General features: G+C 39.8%; 1 protein-coding gene across 1 annotated transcript in view; it reads left to right on the top strand.

Moving 5' to 3' along the window:
- The window catches only part of LOC141271980 (uncharacterized), a 197,869-nt gene that overhangs the window by 59,283 nt on the left and 117,733 nt on the right, over positions 1 to 20,853 (top strand). The window lies entirely within an intron of this gene.

Raw genomic sequence — 20,853 nt, 5'->3', positions numbered from 1 at the left:
TCCAGTGACCCGGACATTCCTGTATATATATATATATTACCAGCAGTGTTCTCCAGTGACCCCGGACATTCCTGTATATATATATATATTACCAGCAGTGTTCTCCAGTGACCCCGGACATTCCTGTATATATATATATATATATATTACCAGCAGTGTTCTCCAGTGACCCCGGACATTCCTGTATATATATTACCAGCAGTGTTCTCCAGTGACCCCGGACATTCCTGTATATATATATATTACCAGCAGTGTTCTCCAGTGACGCCGGACATTCCTGTATATATATATATATTACCAGCAGTGTTCTCCAGTGACCCCGGACATTCCTGTATATATATATATATATATATATATATTACCAGCAGTGTTCTCTAGTGACCCCGGACATTCCTGTATATATATATATTACCAGCAGTGTTCTCCAGTGACCCCGGACATTCCTGTATATATATATATATATATTACCAGCAGTGTTCTCCAGTGACCCCGGACATTCCTGTATATATATATATATATATATATATATATATATATATATATATATATATTACCAGCAGTGTTCTCCAGTGACCCCGGACATTCCTGTATATATATATTACCAGCAGTGTTCTCCAGTGACCCCGGACATTCCTGTATATATATATTACCAGCAGTGTTCTCCGGTGACCCCGGACATTCCTGTATATATATATATATTACCAGCAGTGTTCTCCAGTGACCCCGGACATTCCTGTATATATATATATATTACCAGCAGTGTTCTCCAGTGACCCCGGACATTCCTGTATATATATATATTACCAGCAGTGTCCTCCAGTGACCCCGGACATTCCTGTATATATATATTACCAGCAGTGTTCTCCAGTGACCCCGGACATTCCTGTATATATATATATTACCAGCAGTGTTCTCCAGTGGCCCCGGACATTCCTGTATATATATATATATTACCAGCAGTGTTCTCCAGTGACCCCGGACATTCCTGTATATATATATATTACCAGCAGTGTTCTCCAGTGACCCCGGACATTCCTGTATATATATATATATATTACCAGCAGTGTTCTCCAGTGACCCGGGACATTCCTGTATATATATATATTACCAGCAGTGTTCTCCAGTGACCCCGGACATTCCTGTATATATATATATTACCAGCAGTGTTCTCCAGTGACCCCGGACATTCCTGTATATATATATATTACCAGCAGTGCTCTCCAGTGACCCCGGACATTCCTGTATATATATATATTACCAGCAGTGTCCTCCAGTGACCCCGGACATTCCTGTATATATATATTACCAGCAGTGTTCTCCAGTGACCCCGGACATTCCTGTATATATATATATTACCAGCAGTGTTCTCCAGTGGCCCCGGACATTCCTGTATATATATATATATTACCAGCAGTGTTCTCCAGTGACCCCGGACATTCCTGTATATATATATATTACCAGCAGTGTTCTCCAGTGACCCCGGACATTCCTGTATATATATATATATTACCAGCAGTGTTCTCCAGTGACCCCGGACATTCCTGTATATATATATATTACCAGCAGTGTTCTCCAGTGACCCCGGACATTCCTGTATATATATATATTACCAGCAGTGTTCTCCAGTGACCCCGGACATTCCTGTATATATATATATATATATATATATATATATATATATTACCAGCAGTGTTCTCCAGTGACCCCGGACATTCCTGTATATATTTATATTACCAGCAGTGTTCTCCAGTGACCCCGGACATTCCTGTATATATATATATATTACCAGCAGTGTTCTCCAGTGACCCCGGACATTCCTGTATATATATATATATTACCAGCAGTGTTCTCCAGTGACCCCGGACATTCCTGTATATATATATATTACCAGTAGTGTTCTCCAGTGACCCCGGACATTCCTGTATATATATATATATTACCAGCAGTGTTCTCCAGTGACCCCGGACATTCCTGTATATATATATTACCAGCAGTGTTCTCCAGTGACCCCGGACATTCCTGTATATATATTACCAGCAGTGTTCTCCAGTGACCCCGGACATTCCTGTATATATATATATTACCAGCAGTGTTCTCCAGTGACCCCGGACATTCCTGTGTATATATATATATTACCAGCAGTGTTCTCCAGTGACCCCGGACATTCCTGTATATATATATATATTACCAGCAGTGTTCTCCAGTGACCCCGGACATTCCTGTATATATATATATATTACCAGCAGTGTTCTCCAGTGACCCCGGACATTCCTGTATATATATATATTACCAGCAGTGTTCTCCAGTGACCCCGGACATTCCTGTATATATATATATATATTACCAGCAGTGTTCTCCAGTGACCCCGGACATTCCTGTATATATATATATATATTACCAGCAGTGTTCTCCAGTGACCACGGACATTCCTGTATATATATATATATTACCAGCAGTGTTCTCCAGTGACCCCGGACATTCCTGTATATATATATATTACCAGCAGTGTTCTCCAGTGACCCCGGACATTCCTGTATATATATATATTACCAGCAGTGTCCTCCAGTGACCCCGGACATTCCTGTATATATATATTACCAGCAGTGTTCTCCAGTGACCCCGGACATTCCTGTATATATATATATTACCAGCAGTGTTCTCCAGTGGCCCCGGACATTCCTGTATATATATATATATTACCAGCAGTGTTCTCCAGTGACCCCGGACATTCCTGTATATATATATATATTACCAGCAGTGTCCTCCAGTGACCCCGGACATTCCTGTATATATATATTACCAGCAGTGTTCTCCAGTGACCCCGGACATTCCTGTATATATATATATTACCAGCAGTGTTCTCCAGTGACCCCGGACATTCCTGTATATATATATATTACCAGCAGTGTTCTCCAGTGACCCCGGACATTCCTGTATATATATATATATATTACCAGCAGTGTTCTCCAGTGACTCCGGACATTCCTGTATATATATATATATATATATATATTACCAGCAGTGTTCTCCAGTGACCCCGGACATTCCTGTATATATATTACCAGCAGTGTTCTCCAGTGACCCCGGACATTCCTGTATATATATATATTACCAGCAGTGTTCTCCAGTGACCCCGGACATTCCAGTATATATATATATATATTACCAGCAGTGTTCTCCAGTGACCCCGGACATTCCTGTATATATATATATATATATATATATATATTACCAGCAGTGTTCTCCAGTGACCCCGGACATTCCTGTATATATATATATATTACCAGCAGTGTTCTCCAGTGACCCCGGACATTCCTGTATATATATATATATATTAGCAGCAGTGTTCTCCAGTGACCCCGGACATTCCTGTGTATATATATATATATTACCAGCAGTGTTCTCCAGTGACCACGGACATTCCTGTATATATATATATTACCAGCAGTGTTCTCCAGTGACCCCGGACATTCCTGTATATATATATATTACCAGCAGTGTTCTCCAGTGACCCTGGACATTCCTGTGTATATATATATATATTACCAGCAGTGTTCTCCAGTGACCCCGGACATTCCTGTATATATATATATTACCAGCAGTGTTCTCCAGTGACCCCGGACATTCCTGTATATATATATTACCAGCAGTGTTCTCCAGTGACCCCAGACATTCCTGTATATATATATATATATTACCAGCAGTGTTCTCCAGTGACCCCGGACATTCCTGTATATATATTACCAGCAGTGTTCTCCAGTGACCCCGGACATTCCTGTATATATATATATTACCAGCAGTGTTCTCCAGTGACGCCGGACATTCCTGTATATATATATATATTACCAGCAGTGTTCTCCAGTGACCCCGGACATTCCTGTATATATATATATATATATATATATATATATATTACCAGCAGTGTTCTCTAGTGACCCCGGACATTCCTGTATATATATATATTACCAGCAGTGTTCTCCAGTGACCCCGGACATTCCTGCATATATATATATATATATTACCAGCAGTGTTCTCCAGTGACCCCGGACATTCCTGTATATATATATATATATATATATATATATATATATTACCAGCAGTGTCCTCCAGTGATCCCGGACATTCCTGTATATATATATTACCAGCAGTGTTCTCCGGTGACCCCGGACATTCCTGTATATATATATATATATATATTACCAGCAGTGTTCTCCAGTGACCCCGGACATTCCTGTATATATATTACCAGCAGTGTTCTCCAGTGACCCCGGACATTCCTGTATATATATATATATTACCAGCAGTGTTCTCCAGTGACTCCGGACATTCCTGTATATATATATATATATATTACCAGCAGTGTTCTCCAGTGACCCCGGACATTCCTGTATATATATTACCAGCAGTGTTCTCCAGTGACCCCGGACATTCCTGTATATATATATATTACCAGCAGTGTTCTCCAGTGACCCCGGACATTCCAGTATATATATATATTTATATTACCAGCAGTGTTCTCCAGTGACCCCGGACATTCCTGTATATATATATATTACCAGCAGTGTTTTCCAGTGACCCCGGACATTCCTGTATATATATATATATATATTACCAGCAGTGTTCTCCAGTGACCCCGGACATTCCTGTATATATATTACCAGCAGTGTTCTCCAGTTACCCCGGACATTCCTGTATATATATATTACCAGCAGTGTTCTCCAGTGACTCCGGACATTCCTGTATATATATATATCACCAGCAGTGTTCTCCAGTGACCCTGGACATTCCTGTATATATATATATATATATATATATTACCAGCAGTGTTCTCCAGTGACCCCGGACATTCCTGTATATATATTACCAGCAGTGTTCTCCAGTGACCCAGGACATTCCTGTATATATATATATATATATATATATATATATATATATATATATATATAACCAGCAGTGTTCTCCAGTGACCCCGGACATTCCTGTATATATATATATATATTACCAGCAGTGTTCTCCAGTGACCCCGGACATTCCTGTATATATATATATTACCAGCAGTGTTCTCCAGTGACCCGGACATTCCTGTATATATATATATATTACCAGCAGTGTTCTCCAGTGACCCCGGACATTCCTGTATATATATATATATTACCAGCAGTGTTCTCCAGTGACCCCGGACATTCCTGTATATATATATATATTTATTACCAGCAGTGTTCTCCAGTGACCCCGGACATTCCTGTATATATATTACCAGCAGTGTTCTCCAGTGACCCCGGACATTCCTGTATATATATATATATTACCAGCAGTGTTCTCCAGTGACGCCGGACATTCCTGTATATATATATATATTACCAGCAGTGTTCTCCAGTGACCCCGGACATTCCTGTATATATATATATATATATATATATATTACCAGCAGTGTTCTCTAGTGACCCCGGACATTCCTGTATATATATATATTACCAGCAGTGTTCTCCAGTGACCCCGGACATTCCTGTATATATATATATATATATTACCAGCAGTGTTCTCCAGTGACCCCGGACATTCCTGTATATATATATATATATATATATATATATATATATATATATATATTACCAGCAGTGTCCTCCAGTGACCCCGGACATTCCTGTATATATATAGTACCAGCAGTGTTCTCCAGTGACCCCGGACATTCCTGTATATATATATATATATATATATATTACCAGCAGTGTTCTCCAGTGACCCCGGACATTCCTGTATATATATTACCAGCAGTGTTCTCCAGTGACCCCGGACATTCCTGTATATATATATATATTACCAGCAGTGTTCTCCAGTGACTCCGGACATTCCTGTATATATATATATATATTACCAGCAGTGTTCTCCAGTGACCCCGGACATTCCTGTATATATATTACCAGCAGTGTTCTCCAGTGACCCCGGACATTCCTGTATATATATATATTACCAGCAGTGTTCTCCAGTGACCCCGGACATTCCAGTATATATATATATATATTACCAGCAGTGTTCTCCAGTGACCCCGGACATTCCTGTATATATATATATTACCAGCAGTGTTCTCCAGTGACCCCGGACATTCCTGTATATATATATATATATATATATATATATTACCAGCAGTGTTCTCCAGTGACCCCGGACATTCCTGTATATATATTACCAGCAGTGTTCTCCAGTGACCCCGGACATTCCTGTATATATATATTACCAGCAGTGTTCTCCAGTGACTCCGGACATTCCTGTATATATATATATCACCAGCAGTGTTCTCCAGTGACCCTGGACATTCCTGTATATATATATATATATATATATATTACCAGCAGTGTTCTCCAGTGACCCCGGACATTCCTGTATATATATTACCAGCAGTGTTCTCCAGTGACCCAGGACATTCCTGTATATATATATATATATATATATATATATAACCAGCAGTGTTCTCCAGTGACCCCGGACATTCCTGTATATATATATATATATATTACCAGCAGTGTTCTCCAGTGACCCCGGACATTCCTGTATATATATATATTACCAGCAGTGTTCTCCAGTGACCCGGACATTCCTGTATATATATATATATTACCAGCAGTGTTCTCCAGTGACCCCGGACATTCTTGTATATATATATATATTACCAGCAGTGTTCTCCAGTGACCCCGGACATTCCTGTATATATATATATATATATATTACCAGCAGTGTTCTCCAGTGACCCCGGACATTCCTGTATATATATTACCAGCAGTGTTCTCCAGTGACCCCGGACATTCCTGTATATATATATATATTACCAGCAGTGTTCTCCAGTGACGCCGGACATTCCTGTATATATATATATATTACCAGCAGTGTTCTCCAGTGACCCCGGACATTCCTGTATATATATATATATATATTACCAGCAGTGTTCTCCAGTGACCCCGGACATTCCTGTATATATATTACCAGCAGTGTTCTCCAGTGACCCCGGACATTCCTGTATATATATATATATTACCAGCAGTGTTCTCTAGTGACCCCGGACATTCCTGTATATATATATATTACCAGCAGTGTTCTCCAGTGACCCCGGACATTCCTGTATATATATATATATATATTACCAGCAGTGTTCTCCAGTGACCCCGGACATTCCTGTATATATATATATATATATATATATATATATATATATATTACCAGCAGTGTCCTCCAGTGACCCCGGACATTCCTGTATATATATATTACCAGCAGTGTTCTCCAGTGACCCCGGACATTCCTGTATATATATATATATATATATTACCAGCAGTGTTCTCCAGTGACCCCGGACATTCCTGTATATATATTACCAGCAGTGTTCTCCAGTGACCCCGGACATTCCTGTATATATATATATATTACCAGCAGTGTTCTCCAGTGACTCCGGACATTCCTGTATATATATATATATATATTACCAGCAGTGTTCTCCAGTGACCCCGGACATTCCTGTATATATATTACCAGCAGTGTTCTCCAGTGACCCCGGACATTCCTGTATATATATATATTACCAGCAGTGTTCTCCAGTGACCCCGGACATTCCAGTATATATATATATATATTACCAGCAGTGTTCTCCAGTGACCCCGGACATTCCTGTATATATATATATTACCAGCAGTGTTCTCCAGTGACCCCGGACATTCCTGTATATATATATATATATATATATTACCAGCAGTGTTCTCCAGTGACCCCGGACATTCCTGTATATATATTACCAGCAGTGTTCTCCAGTGACCCCGGACATTCCTGTATATATATATTACCAGCAGTGTTCTCCAGTGACTCCGGACATTCCTGTATATATATATATCACCAGCAGTGTTCTCCAGTGACCCTGGACATTCCTGTATATATATATATATATATATATATTACCAGCAGTGTTCTCCAGTGACCCCGGACATTCCTGTATATATATTACCAGCAGTGTTCTCCAGTGACCCAGGACATTCCTGTATATATATATATATAATATATATATATAACCAGCAGTGTTCTCCAGTGACCCCGGACATTCCTGTATATATATATATATATTACCAGCAGTGTTCTCCAGTGACCCCGGACATTCCTGTATATATATATATTACCAGCAGTGTTCTCCAGTGACCCGGACATTCCTGTATATATATATATATTACCAGCAGTGTTCTCCAGTGACCCCGGACATTCCTGTATATATATATATATTACCAGCAGTGTTCTCCAGTGACCCCGGACATTCCTGTATATATATATATATATATATATATTACCAGCAGTGTTCTCCAGTGACCCCGGACATTCCTGTATATATATATATATATTACCAGCAGTGTTCTCCAGTGACCCCGGACATTCCTGTATATATATTACCAGCAGTGTTCTCCAGTGACCCCGGACATTCCTGTATATATATATTACCAGCAGTGTTCTCCAGTGACTCCGGACATTCCTGTATATATATATATCACCAGCAGTGTTCTCCAGTGACCCTGGACATTCCTGTATATATATATATATATATTACCAGCAGTGTTCTCTAGTGACCCTGGACATTCCTCTATATATATATATTACCAGCAGTGTTCTCCAGTGACCCCGGACATTCCTGTATATATATATATTACCAGCAGTGTTCTCCAGTGACCCCGGACATTCCTGTATATATATATATATATATATATATATATATATATATATATTACCAGCAGTGTTCTCTAGTGACCCCGGACATTCCTGTATATATATATATTACCAGCAGTGTTCTCCAGTGACCCTGGACATTCCTGTGTATATATATATATATTACCAGCAGTGTTCTCCAGTGACCCCGGACATTCCTGTATATATATATATTACCAGCAGTGTTCTCCAGTGACCCCGGACATTCCTGTATATATATATTACCAGCAGTGTTCTCCAGTGACCCCAGACATTCCTGTATATATATATATATATTACCAGCAGTGTTCTCCAGTGACCCCGGACATTCCTGTATATATATTACCAGCAGTGTTCTCCAGTGACCCCGGACATTCCTGTATATATATATATTACCAGCAGTGTTCTCCAGTGACGCCGGACATTCCTGTATATATATATATATTACCAGCAGTGTTCTCCAGTGACCCCGGACATTCCTGTATATATATATATATATATATATATATATATATTACCAGCAGTGTTCTCTAGTGACCCCGGACATTCCTGTATATATATATATTACCAGCAGTGTTCTCCAGTGACCCCGGACATTCCTGCATATATATATATATATATTACCAGCAGTGTTCTCCAGTGACCCCGGACATTCCTGTATATATATATATATATATATATATATATATATATTACCAGCAGTGTCCTCCAGTGATCCCGGACATTCCTGTATATATATATTACCAGCAGTGTTCTCCGGTGACCCCGGACATTCCTGTATATATATATATATATATATTACCAGCAGTGTTCTCCAGTGACCCCGGACATTCCTGTATATATATTACCAGCAGTGTTCTCCAGTGACCCCGGACATTCCTGTATATATATATATATTACCAGCAGTGTTCTCCAGTGACTCCGGACATTCCTGTATATATATATATATATATTACCAGCAGTGTTCTCCAGTGACCCCGGACATTCCTGTATATATATTACCAGCAGTGTTCTCCAGTGACCCCGGACATTCCTGTATATATATATATTACCAGCAGTGTTCTCCAGTGACCCCGGACATTCCAGTATATATATATATTTATATTACCAGCAGTGTTCTCCAGTGACCCCGGACATTCCTGTATATATATATATTACCAGCAGTGTTTTCCAGTGACCCCGGACATTCCTGTATATATATATATATATATTACCAGCAGTGTTCTCCAGTGACCCCGGACATTCCTGTATATATATTACCAGCAGTGTTCTCCAGTTACCCCGGACATTCCTGTATATATATATTACCAGCAGTGTTCTCCAGTGACTCCGGACATTCCTGTATATATATATATCACCAGCAGTGTTCTCCAGTGACCCTGGACATTCCTGTATATATATATATATATATATATATTACCAGCAGTGTTCTCCAGTGACCCCGGACATTCCTGTATATATATTACCAGCAGTGTTCTCCAGTGACCCAGGACATTCCTGTATATATATATATATATATATATATATATATATATATATATATATATAACCAGCAGTGTTCTCCAGTGACCCCGGACATTCCTGTATATATATATATATATTACCAGCAGTGTTCTCCAGTGACCCCGGACATTCCTGTATATATATATATTACCAGCAGTGTTCTCCAGTGACCCGGACATTCCTGTATATATATATATATTACCAGCAGTGTTCTCCAGTGACCCCGGACATTCCTGTATATATATATATATTACCAGCAGTGTTCTCCAGTGACCCCGGACATTCCTGTATATATATATATATTTATTACCAGCAGTGTTCTCCAGTGACCCCGGACATTCCTGTATATATATTACCAGCAGTGTTCTCCAGTGACCCCGGACATTCCTGTATATATATATATATTACCAGCAGTGTTCTCCAGTGACGCCGGACATTCCTGTATATATATATATATTACCAGCAGTGTTCTCCAGTGACCCCGGACATTCCTGTATATATATATATATATATATATATTACCAGCAGTGTTCTCTAGTGACCCCGGACATTCCTGTATATATATATATTACCAGCAGTGTTCTCCAGTGACCCCGGACATTCCTGTATATATATATATATATATTACCAGCAGTGTTCTCCAGTGACCCCGGACATTCCTGTATATATATATATATATATATATATATATATATATATATATATATTACCAGCAGTGTCCTCCAGTGACCCCGGACATTCCTGTATATATATAGTACCAGCAGTGTTCTCCAGTGACCCCGGACATTCCTGTATATATATATATATATATATATATTACCAGCAGTGTTCTCCAGTGACCCCGGACATTCCTGTATATATATTACCAGCAGTGTTCTCCAGTGACCCCGGACATTCCTGTATATATATATATATTACCAGCAGTGTTCTCCAGTGACTCCGGACATTCCTGTATATATATATATATATTACCAGCAGTGTTCTCCAGTGACCCCGGACATTCCTGTATATATATTACCAGCAGTGTTCTCCAGTGACCCCGGACATTCCTGTATATATATATATTACCAGCAGTGTTCTCCAGTGACCCCGGACATTCCAGTATATATATATATATATTACCAGCAGTGTTCTCCAGTGACCCCGGACATTCCTGTATATATATATATTACCAGCAGTGTTCTCCAGTGACCCCGGACATTCCTGTATATATATATATATATATATATATATATTACCAGCAGTGTTCTCCAGTGACCCCGGACATTCCTGTATATATATTACCAGCAGTGTTCTCCAGTGACCCCGGACATTCCTGTATATATATATTACCAGCAGTGTTCTCCAGTGACTCCGGACATTCCTGTATATATATATATCACCAGCAGTGTTCTCCAGTGACCCTGGACATTCCTGTATATATATATATATATATATATATTACCAGCAGTGTTCTCCAGTGACCCCGGACATTCCTGTATATATATTACCAGCAGTGTTCTCCAGTGACCCAGGACATTCCTGTATATATATATATATATATATATATATATAACCAGCAGTGTTCTCCAGTGACCCCGGACATTCCTGTATATATATATATATATATTACCAGCAGTGTTCTCCAGTGACCCCGGACATTCCTGTATATATATATATTACCAGCAGTGTTCTCCAGTGACCCGGACATTCCTGTATATATATATATATTACCAGCAGTGTTCTCCAGTGACCCCGGACATTCTTGTATATATATATATATTACCAGCAGTGTTCTCCAGTGACCCCGGACATTCCTGTATATATATATATATATATATTACCAGCAGTGTTCTCCAGTGACCCCGGACATTCCTGTATATATATTACCAGCAGTGTTCTCCAGTGACCCCGGACATTCCTGTATATATATATATATTACCAGCAGTGTTCTCCAGTGACGCCGGACATTCCTGTATATATATATATATTACCAGCAGTGTTCTCCAGTGACCCCGGACATTCCTGTATATATATATATATATATTACCAGCAGTGTTCTCCAGTGACCCCGGACATTCCTGTATATATATTACCAGCAGTGTTCTCCAGTGACCCCGGACATTCCTGTATATATATATATATTACCAGCAGTGTTCTCTAGTGACCCCGGACATTCCTGTATATATATATATTACCAGCAGTGTTCTCCAGTGACCCCGGACATTCCTGTATATATATATATATATATTACCAGCAGTGTTCTCCAGTGACCCCGGACATTCCTGTATATATATATATATATATATATATATATATATATATTACCAGCAGTGTCCTCCAGTGACCCCGGACATTCCTGTATATATATATTACCAGCAGTGTTCTCCAGTGACCCCGGACATTCCTGTATATATATATATATATATATTACCAGCAGTGTTCTCCAGTGACCCCGGACATTCCTGTATATATATTACCAGCAGTGTTCTCCAGTGACCCCGGACATTCCTGTATATATATATATATTACCAGCAGTGTTCTCCAGTGACTCCGGACATTCCTGTATATATATATATATATATTACCAGCAGTGTTCTCCAGTGACCCCGGACATTCCTGTATATATATTACCAGCAGTGTTCTCCAGTGACCCCGGACATTCCTGTATATATATATATTACCAGCAGTGTTCTCCAGTGACCCCGGACATTCCAGTATATATATATATATATTACCAGCAGTGTTCTCCAGTGACCCCGGACATTCCTGTATATATATATATTACCAGCAGTGTTCTCCAGTGACCCCGGACATTCCTGTATATATATATATATATATATATTACCAGCAGTGTTCTCCAGTGACCCCGGACATTCCTGTATATATATTACCAGCAGTGTTCTCCAGTGACCCCGGACATTCCTGTATATATATATTACCAGCAGTGTTCTCCAGTGACTCCGGACATTCCTGTATATATATATATCACCAGCAGTGTTCTCCAGTGACCCTGGACATTCCTGTATATATATATATATATATATATATTACCAGCAGTGTTCTCCAGTGACCCCGGACATTCCTGTATATATATTACCAGCAGTGTTCTCCAGTGACCCAGGACATTCCTGTATATATATATATATATATATATATATATAACCAGCAGTGTTCTCCAGTGACCCCGGACATTCCTGTATATATATATATATATTACCAGCAGTGTTCTCCAGTGACCCCGGACATTCCTGTATATATATATATTACCAGCAGTGTTCTCCAGTGACCCGGACATTCCTGTATATATATATATATTACCAGCAGTGTTCTCCAGTGACCCCGGACATTCCTGTATATATATATATATTACCAGCAGTGTTCTCCAGTGACCCCGGACATTCCTGTATATATATATATATATATATATATTACCAGCAGTGTTCTCCAGTGACCCCGGACATTCCTGTATATATATATATATTTACCAGCAGTGTTCTCCAGTGACCCCGGACATTCCTGTATATATATTACCAGCAGTGTTCTCCAGTGACCCCGGACATTCCTGTATATATATATTACCAGCAGTGTTCTCCAGTGACTCCGGACATTCCTGTATATATATATATCACCAGCAGTGTTCTCCAGTGACCCTGGACATTCCTGTATATATATATATATATATTACCAGCAGTGTTCTCCAGTGACCCTGGACATTCCTCTATATATATATATTACCAGCAGTGTTCTCCAGTGACCCCGGACATTCCTGTATATATATATATTACCAGCAGTGTTCTCCAGTGACCCCGGACATTCCTGTATATATATATATATATATATATATATATATATATATATATATATTACCAGCAGTGTTCTCTAGTGACCCCGGACATTCCTGTATATATATATATTACCAGCAGTGTTCTCCAGTGACCCCGGACATTCCTGTATATATATATATATATATATATATTACCAGCAGTGTTCTCCAGTGACCCCGGACATTCCTGTATATATATATATATATATATATATATATATATTACCAGCAGTGTCCTCCAGTGACCCCGGACATTCCTGTATATATATATTACCAGCAGTGTTCTCCAGTGACCCCGGACATTCCTGTATATATATTACCAGCAGTGTTCTCCAGTGACCCCGGACATTCCTGTATATATATATATATTACCAGCAGTGTTCTCCAGTGACTCCGGACATTCCTGTATATATATATATATATATATATTACCAGCAGTGTTCTCCAGTGACCCCGGACATTCCTGTATATATATTACCAGCAGTGTTCTCCAGTGACCCCGGACATTCCTGTATATATATATATTACCAGCAGTGTTCTCCAGTGACCCCGGACATTCCAGTATATATATATATATATTACCAGCAGTGTTGTCCAGTGACCCCGGACATTCCTGTATATATATATATTACCAGCAGTGTTCTCCAGTGACCCCGGACATTCCTGTATATATATTACCAGCAGTGTTCTCCAGTGACCCCGGACATTCCTGTATATATATATTACCAGCAGTGTTCTCCAGTGACTCCGGACATTCCTGTATATATATATATCACCAGCAGTGTTCTCCAGTGACCCTGGACATTCCTGTATATATATATATATATATATTACCAGCAGTGTTCTCTAGTGACCCCGGACATTCCTGTATATATATATATTACCAGCAGTGTTCTCCAGTGACCCCGGACATTCCTATATATATATATATATATATATATATATATATATATATTACCAGCAGTGTTCTCCAGTGACCCCGGACATTCCTGTATATATATATTACCAGCAGTGTTCTCCAGTGACCCCGGACATTCCTGTATATATATACAGTACAGACCAAAAGTTTGGACACACCTTCTCATTTAAAGATTTTTCTGTATTTTCATGACTATGAAAATTGTATATTCACACCGAAGGCATCAAAACTATGAATTAACACATATGGAATTATATACTTAACAAAAAAGTGTGAAACAACTGAAAATATGTCTTATATTCTAGGTTCTTCAAAGTAGCCACCTTTTGCTTTGATGACTGCTTTGCACACTCTTGGCATTCTCTTGATGAGCTTCAAGAGGTAGTCACCGGAAATGGTCTTCCAACAATCTTGAAGGAGTTCCCAGAGATGCTTAGCACTTGTTGGCCCTTTTGCCTTCAATCTGCGGTCCAGCTCACCCCAAACCATCTCGATTGGGTTCAGGTCTGGTGACTCTGGAGGCCAGGTCATCTGGCGTAGCACCCCATCACTCTCCTTCTTGGTCAAATAGCCCTTACACAGCCTGGAGGTGTGTTTGGGTCATTGTCCTGTTGAAAACTAAATGGTGGCCAACTAAACGCAAACCGGATGGAATAGCATGCCACTGCAAGATGCTGTGGTAGCCATGCTGGTTCAATATGCTTCAATTTTGAATAAATCCCCAACAGTGTCACCAGCAAAGCACCCCCACGCCATCACACCTCCTCCTCCATGCTTCACGGTGGGAACCAGGCATGTACAGTCCATCCGTTCACCTTTTCTGCGTCGCACAAAAACCCAGTGGTTGTAACCAAAGATCTCAAATTTGGATTCATCAGACCAAAGCACAGATTTCCACTGGTCTAATGTCCATTCCTTGTGTTCTTTAGCCCAAACAAGTCTCTTCTGCTTGTTGCCTGTCCTTAGCAGTGGTTTTCTAGCAGCTATTTTACCATGAAGGCCTGCTGCACAAAGTCTCCTCTTAACAGTTGTGGTAGAGATGTGTCTGCTGCTAGAACTCTGTGTGGCATTGACCTGGTTTCTAATCTGAGCTGCTGTTAACCTGCGATTTCTGAGGCTGGTGACTCGGATAAACTTATCCTCAGAAGCAGAGGTGACTCTTGGTCTTCCTTTCCTGGGGCGGTCCTCATGTAAGCCAGTTTCTTTGTAGCGCTTGATGGTTTTTGCAACTGCACTTGGGGACACTGTCAAAGTTTTCCCAATTTTTCGGACTGACTAACCTTCGTTTCTTAAAGTAATGATGACCACTCGTTTTTCTTTACTTAGCTGCTTTTTCTTGCCATAATACAAATTCTAACAGTCTATTCAGTAGGACTATCAGCTGTGTATCCACCAGACTTCTGCACAACACAACTGATGGTCCCAACCCCATTTATAAGGCAAGAAATCCCACTTATTAAACCTGACAGGGCACACCTGTGAAGTGAAAACCATTTCTGGTGACTACCTCTTGAAGCTCATCAAGAGAATGCCAAGAGTGTGCAAAGCAATCATCAAAGCAAAAGGTGGCTACTTTGAAGAACCTAGAATATAAGACATATTTTCAGGTGTTTCACACTTTTTGGTTAAGTATATAATTCCACATGTGTTATTTCATAGTTTTGATGCCTTCATTGTGAATGTACAATTTTCATAGTCATGAAAATACAGAAAAATCTTTAAATGAGAAGGTGTGTCCCAAACTTTTGGTCTGTACTGTATATATATATTACCAGCAGTGTTCTCCAGTGACCCTGGACATTCCTGTATATATATATTACCAGCAGTGTTCTCCAGTGACCCCGGACATTCCTGTATATATATATATATTACCCTCAGTGTTCTCCAGTGACCCCGGACATTCCTGTATATATATTACCAGCAGTGTTCTCCAGTGACCCCGGACATTCCTGTATATATATATATATTACCAGCAGTGTTCTCTAGTGACCCCGGACATTCCTGTATATATATTACCAGCAGTGTTCTCCAGTGACCCCGGACATTCCTATATATATATATATTACCAGTAGTGTTCTCCAGTGACCCCGGACATTCCTGTATATATATATATATATATTACCAGCAGTGTTCTCCAGTGACCCCGGACATTCCTGTATATATATATATTAGCAGCAGTGTTCTCCTGTGACCCCGGACATTCCTGTATATATATATATATATATTACCAGCAGTGTTCTCCAGTGACCCCGGACATTCCTGTATATATATATATTAGCAGCAGTGTTCTCCAGTGACCCCGGACATTCCTGTATATATATATATATTACCAGCAGTGTTCTCCAGTGACCCCGGACATTCCTGTATATATATATATATTAGCAGCAGTGTTCTCCAGTGACCCGGACATTCCTGTATATATATATATATATATTACCAGCAGTGTTCTCCAGTGACCCCGGACATTCCTGTATATATATATATTAGCAGCAGTGTTCTCCAGTGACCCCGGACATTCCTGTCTATATATATATATTACCAGCAGTGTTCTCCAGTGACCCCGGACATTCCTGTATATATATATATATATAATATATATATTACCAGCAGTGTTCTCCAGTGACCCCGGACAATCCTGTATATATATATATTAGCAGCAGTGTTCTCCAGTGACCCCGGACATTCCTGTATATATATATATATATATATATATATATATTACCAGCAGTGTTCTCCAGTGACCCCGGACATTCCTGTATATATATTACCAGCAGTGTTCTCCAGTGACCCCGGACATTCCTGTATATATATTACCAGCAGTGTTCTCCAGTGACCCCGGACATTCCTGTATATATATATATATATTACCAGCAGTGTTCTCCAGTGACTCCGGACATTCCTGTATATATATATATATTACCAGCAGTGTTCTCCAGTGACCCCGGACATTCCTGTATATATATTACCAGCAGTGTTCTCCAGTGACCCCGGACATTCCTGTATATATATATATTACCAGCAGTGTTCTCCAGTGACCCCGGACATTCCAGTATATATATATATATTACCAGCAGTGTTCTCCAGTGACTCCGGACATTCCTGTATATATATATATTACCAGCAGTGTTCTCCAGTCACCCCGGACATTCCTGTATATATATATATTAGCAGCAGTGTTCTCCAGTGACCCCGGACATTCCTGTATATATATATATATATATATATTAGCAGCAGTGTTCTCCAGTGACCCTGGACATTCCTGTATATATATATATATTACCAGCAGTGTTCTCCAGTGACCCCGGACATTCCTGTATATATATTACCAGCAGTGTTCTCCAGTGACCTGGACATTCCTGTATATATATTACCAGCAGTGTTCTCCAGTGACCCCGGACATTCCTGTATATATATTACCAGCAGTGTTCTCCAGTGACCCCGGACATTCCTGTATATATATATATAATATTAGCAGCAGTGTTCTCCAGTGACCCCGGACATTCCTGTGTATATATATATATTACCAGCAGTGTTCTCCAGTGACCCCGGACATTCCTGTATATATATATATATATTACCAGCAGTGTTCTCCAGTGACCCCGGACATTCCTGTATATATATATATTACCAGCAGTGTTCTCCAGTGACCCCGGACATTTCCTGTATATATATATATATATATTACCAGCAGTGTTCTCCAGTGACCCCGGACATTCCTGTATATATATATATTACCAGCAGTGTTCTCCAGTGACCCCGGACATTCCTGTATATATATTACCAGCAGAGTTCTCCAGTGACCCCGGACATTCCTGTATATATATTACCAGCAGTGTTCTTCAGTGACCCCGGACATTCCTGTATATATATATATATACCAGCAGTGTTCTCCAGTGACCCCGGACATTTCTGTATATATATATATTACCAGCAGTGTTCTCCAGTGACCCCGGACATTCCTGTATATAGATATTACCAGCAGTGTTCTCCAGTGACCCCGGACATTCCTGTATATATATATATATTACCAGCAGTGTTCTCCAGTGACCCCGGACATTCCTGTATATATATATATTACCAGCAGTGTTCTCCAGTGACCCCGGACATTCCTGTATATATATATATTAGCAGCAGTGTTCTCCAGTGACCCCGGACATTCCTGTATATATTACCAGCAGTGTTCTCCAGTGACCCCGGACATTCTTGTATATATATATATTACCAGCAGTGTTCTCCAGTGACCCCGGACATTCCTGTATATATATATATTTCCAGCAGTGTTCTCCAGTGACCCCGGACATTCCTGTATATATATAAATATTACCAGCAGTGTTCTCCAGTGACCCCGGACATTCCTGTATATATATATATATTACCAGCAGTGTTCTCCAGCGACCCCGGACATTCCTGTATATATATATATATATATATTACCAGCAGTGTTCTCCAGTGACCCCGGACATTCCTGTATATATATATTACCAGCAGTGTCCTCCAGTGACCCCGGACATTCCTGTATATATATATATATATTACCAGCAGTGTTCTCCAGTGACCCCGGACATTCCTGTATATATATATATTACCAGCAGTGTTCTCCAGTGACCCCGGACATTCCTGTGTTATATATTACCAGCTGTGTTCTCCAGTGACCCCGGACATTCCTGTATATATATATAATACCAGCAGTGTTCTCCAGTGACCCCGGACATTCTTGTGTATATATATATTACCAGCAGTGTTCTCCAGTGACCCCGGACATTCCTGTATATATATATATTAGCAGCAGTGTTCTCCAGTGACCCCGGACATTCCTGTATATATATAATACCAGCAGTGTTCTCCAGTGACCCGACATTCCTGTATATATATATATAACCAGCAGTGTTCTCCAGTGACCCCGGACATTCCTGTATATATATATATTACCAGCAGTGTTCTCCAGTGACCCCGGACATTCCTGTATATATATATTATTACCAGCAGTGTTCTCCAGTGACCCCGGACATTCCTGTATATATATATATATTACCAGCAGTGTTCTCCAGTGACCCCGGACATTCCTGTGTATATATATATATATTACCAGCAGTGTTCTCCAGTGACCCCGGACATTCCTGTATATATATATATATTAGCAGCAGTGTTCTCCAGTGACCCGGACATTCCTGTATATATATATATTACCAGCAGTGTTCTCCAGTGACCCCGGACATTCCTGTATATATATATATATTACCAGCAGTGTTCTCCAGTGACCCCGGACATTCCTGTATATATATATATATTACCAGCAGTGATCTCCAGTGACCCCGGACATTCCTGTATATATATATATTACCAGCAGGGGTTCTCCAGTGACCCCGGACATTCCTGTATATATATATATATTTACCAGCAGTGTTCTCCAGTGACCCCGGACATTCCTGTATATATATATATATTTACCAGCAGTGTTCTCCAGTGACCCCGGACATTCCTGTATATATATATATATTACAGCAGTGTTCTCCAGTGACCCCAGACATTCCTGTATATATATATATATTACCAGCAGTGTTCTCCAGTGACCCCGGACATTCCTGTATATATATATATATTACCAGCAGTGTTCTCCAGTGACCCCGGACATTCCTGTATATATATATTATATTACCAGGGGTTTCTTGACCCCGGACATTCAGTATATATATATCTATATACCAGCAGTGTTCTCCAGTGAACGGACATACCTGTATACATCTATATATATTATCACCAGCAGTGTTCTCAGTGACCCAGACATTCCTGTATATATATAATATATTACCAGCAGTGTTCTCCAGTGACCCCGGACATCCTGAATAATATATATATATTACCAGCAGTGTTCTCCAGTGACCCCGGACATTCCGGTATATTATTACCAGCAGTGTTCTCC

The sequence above is a fragment of the Phyllobates terribilis genome, unplaced genomic scaffold, assembly GCF_046119375.1.
Source record: "Phyllobates terribilis strain yellow unplaced genomic scaffold, ASM4611937v1 Scaffold_5__5_contigs__length_657084704, whole genome shotgun sequence".
NCBI classification, from domain to species: Eukaryota; Metazoa; Chordata; class Amphibia; order Anura; family Dendrobatidae; genus Phyllobates; species Phyllobates terribilis.
Note: the sequence above shows the minus strand (reverse complement) of the source record. Positions and strands in the feature narration are given on the sequence as shown.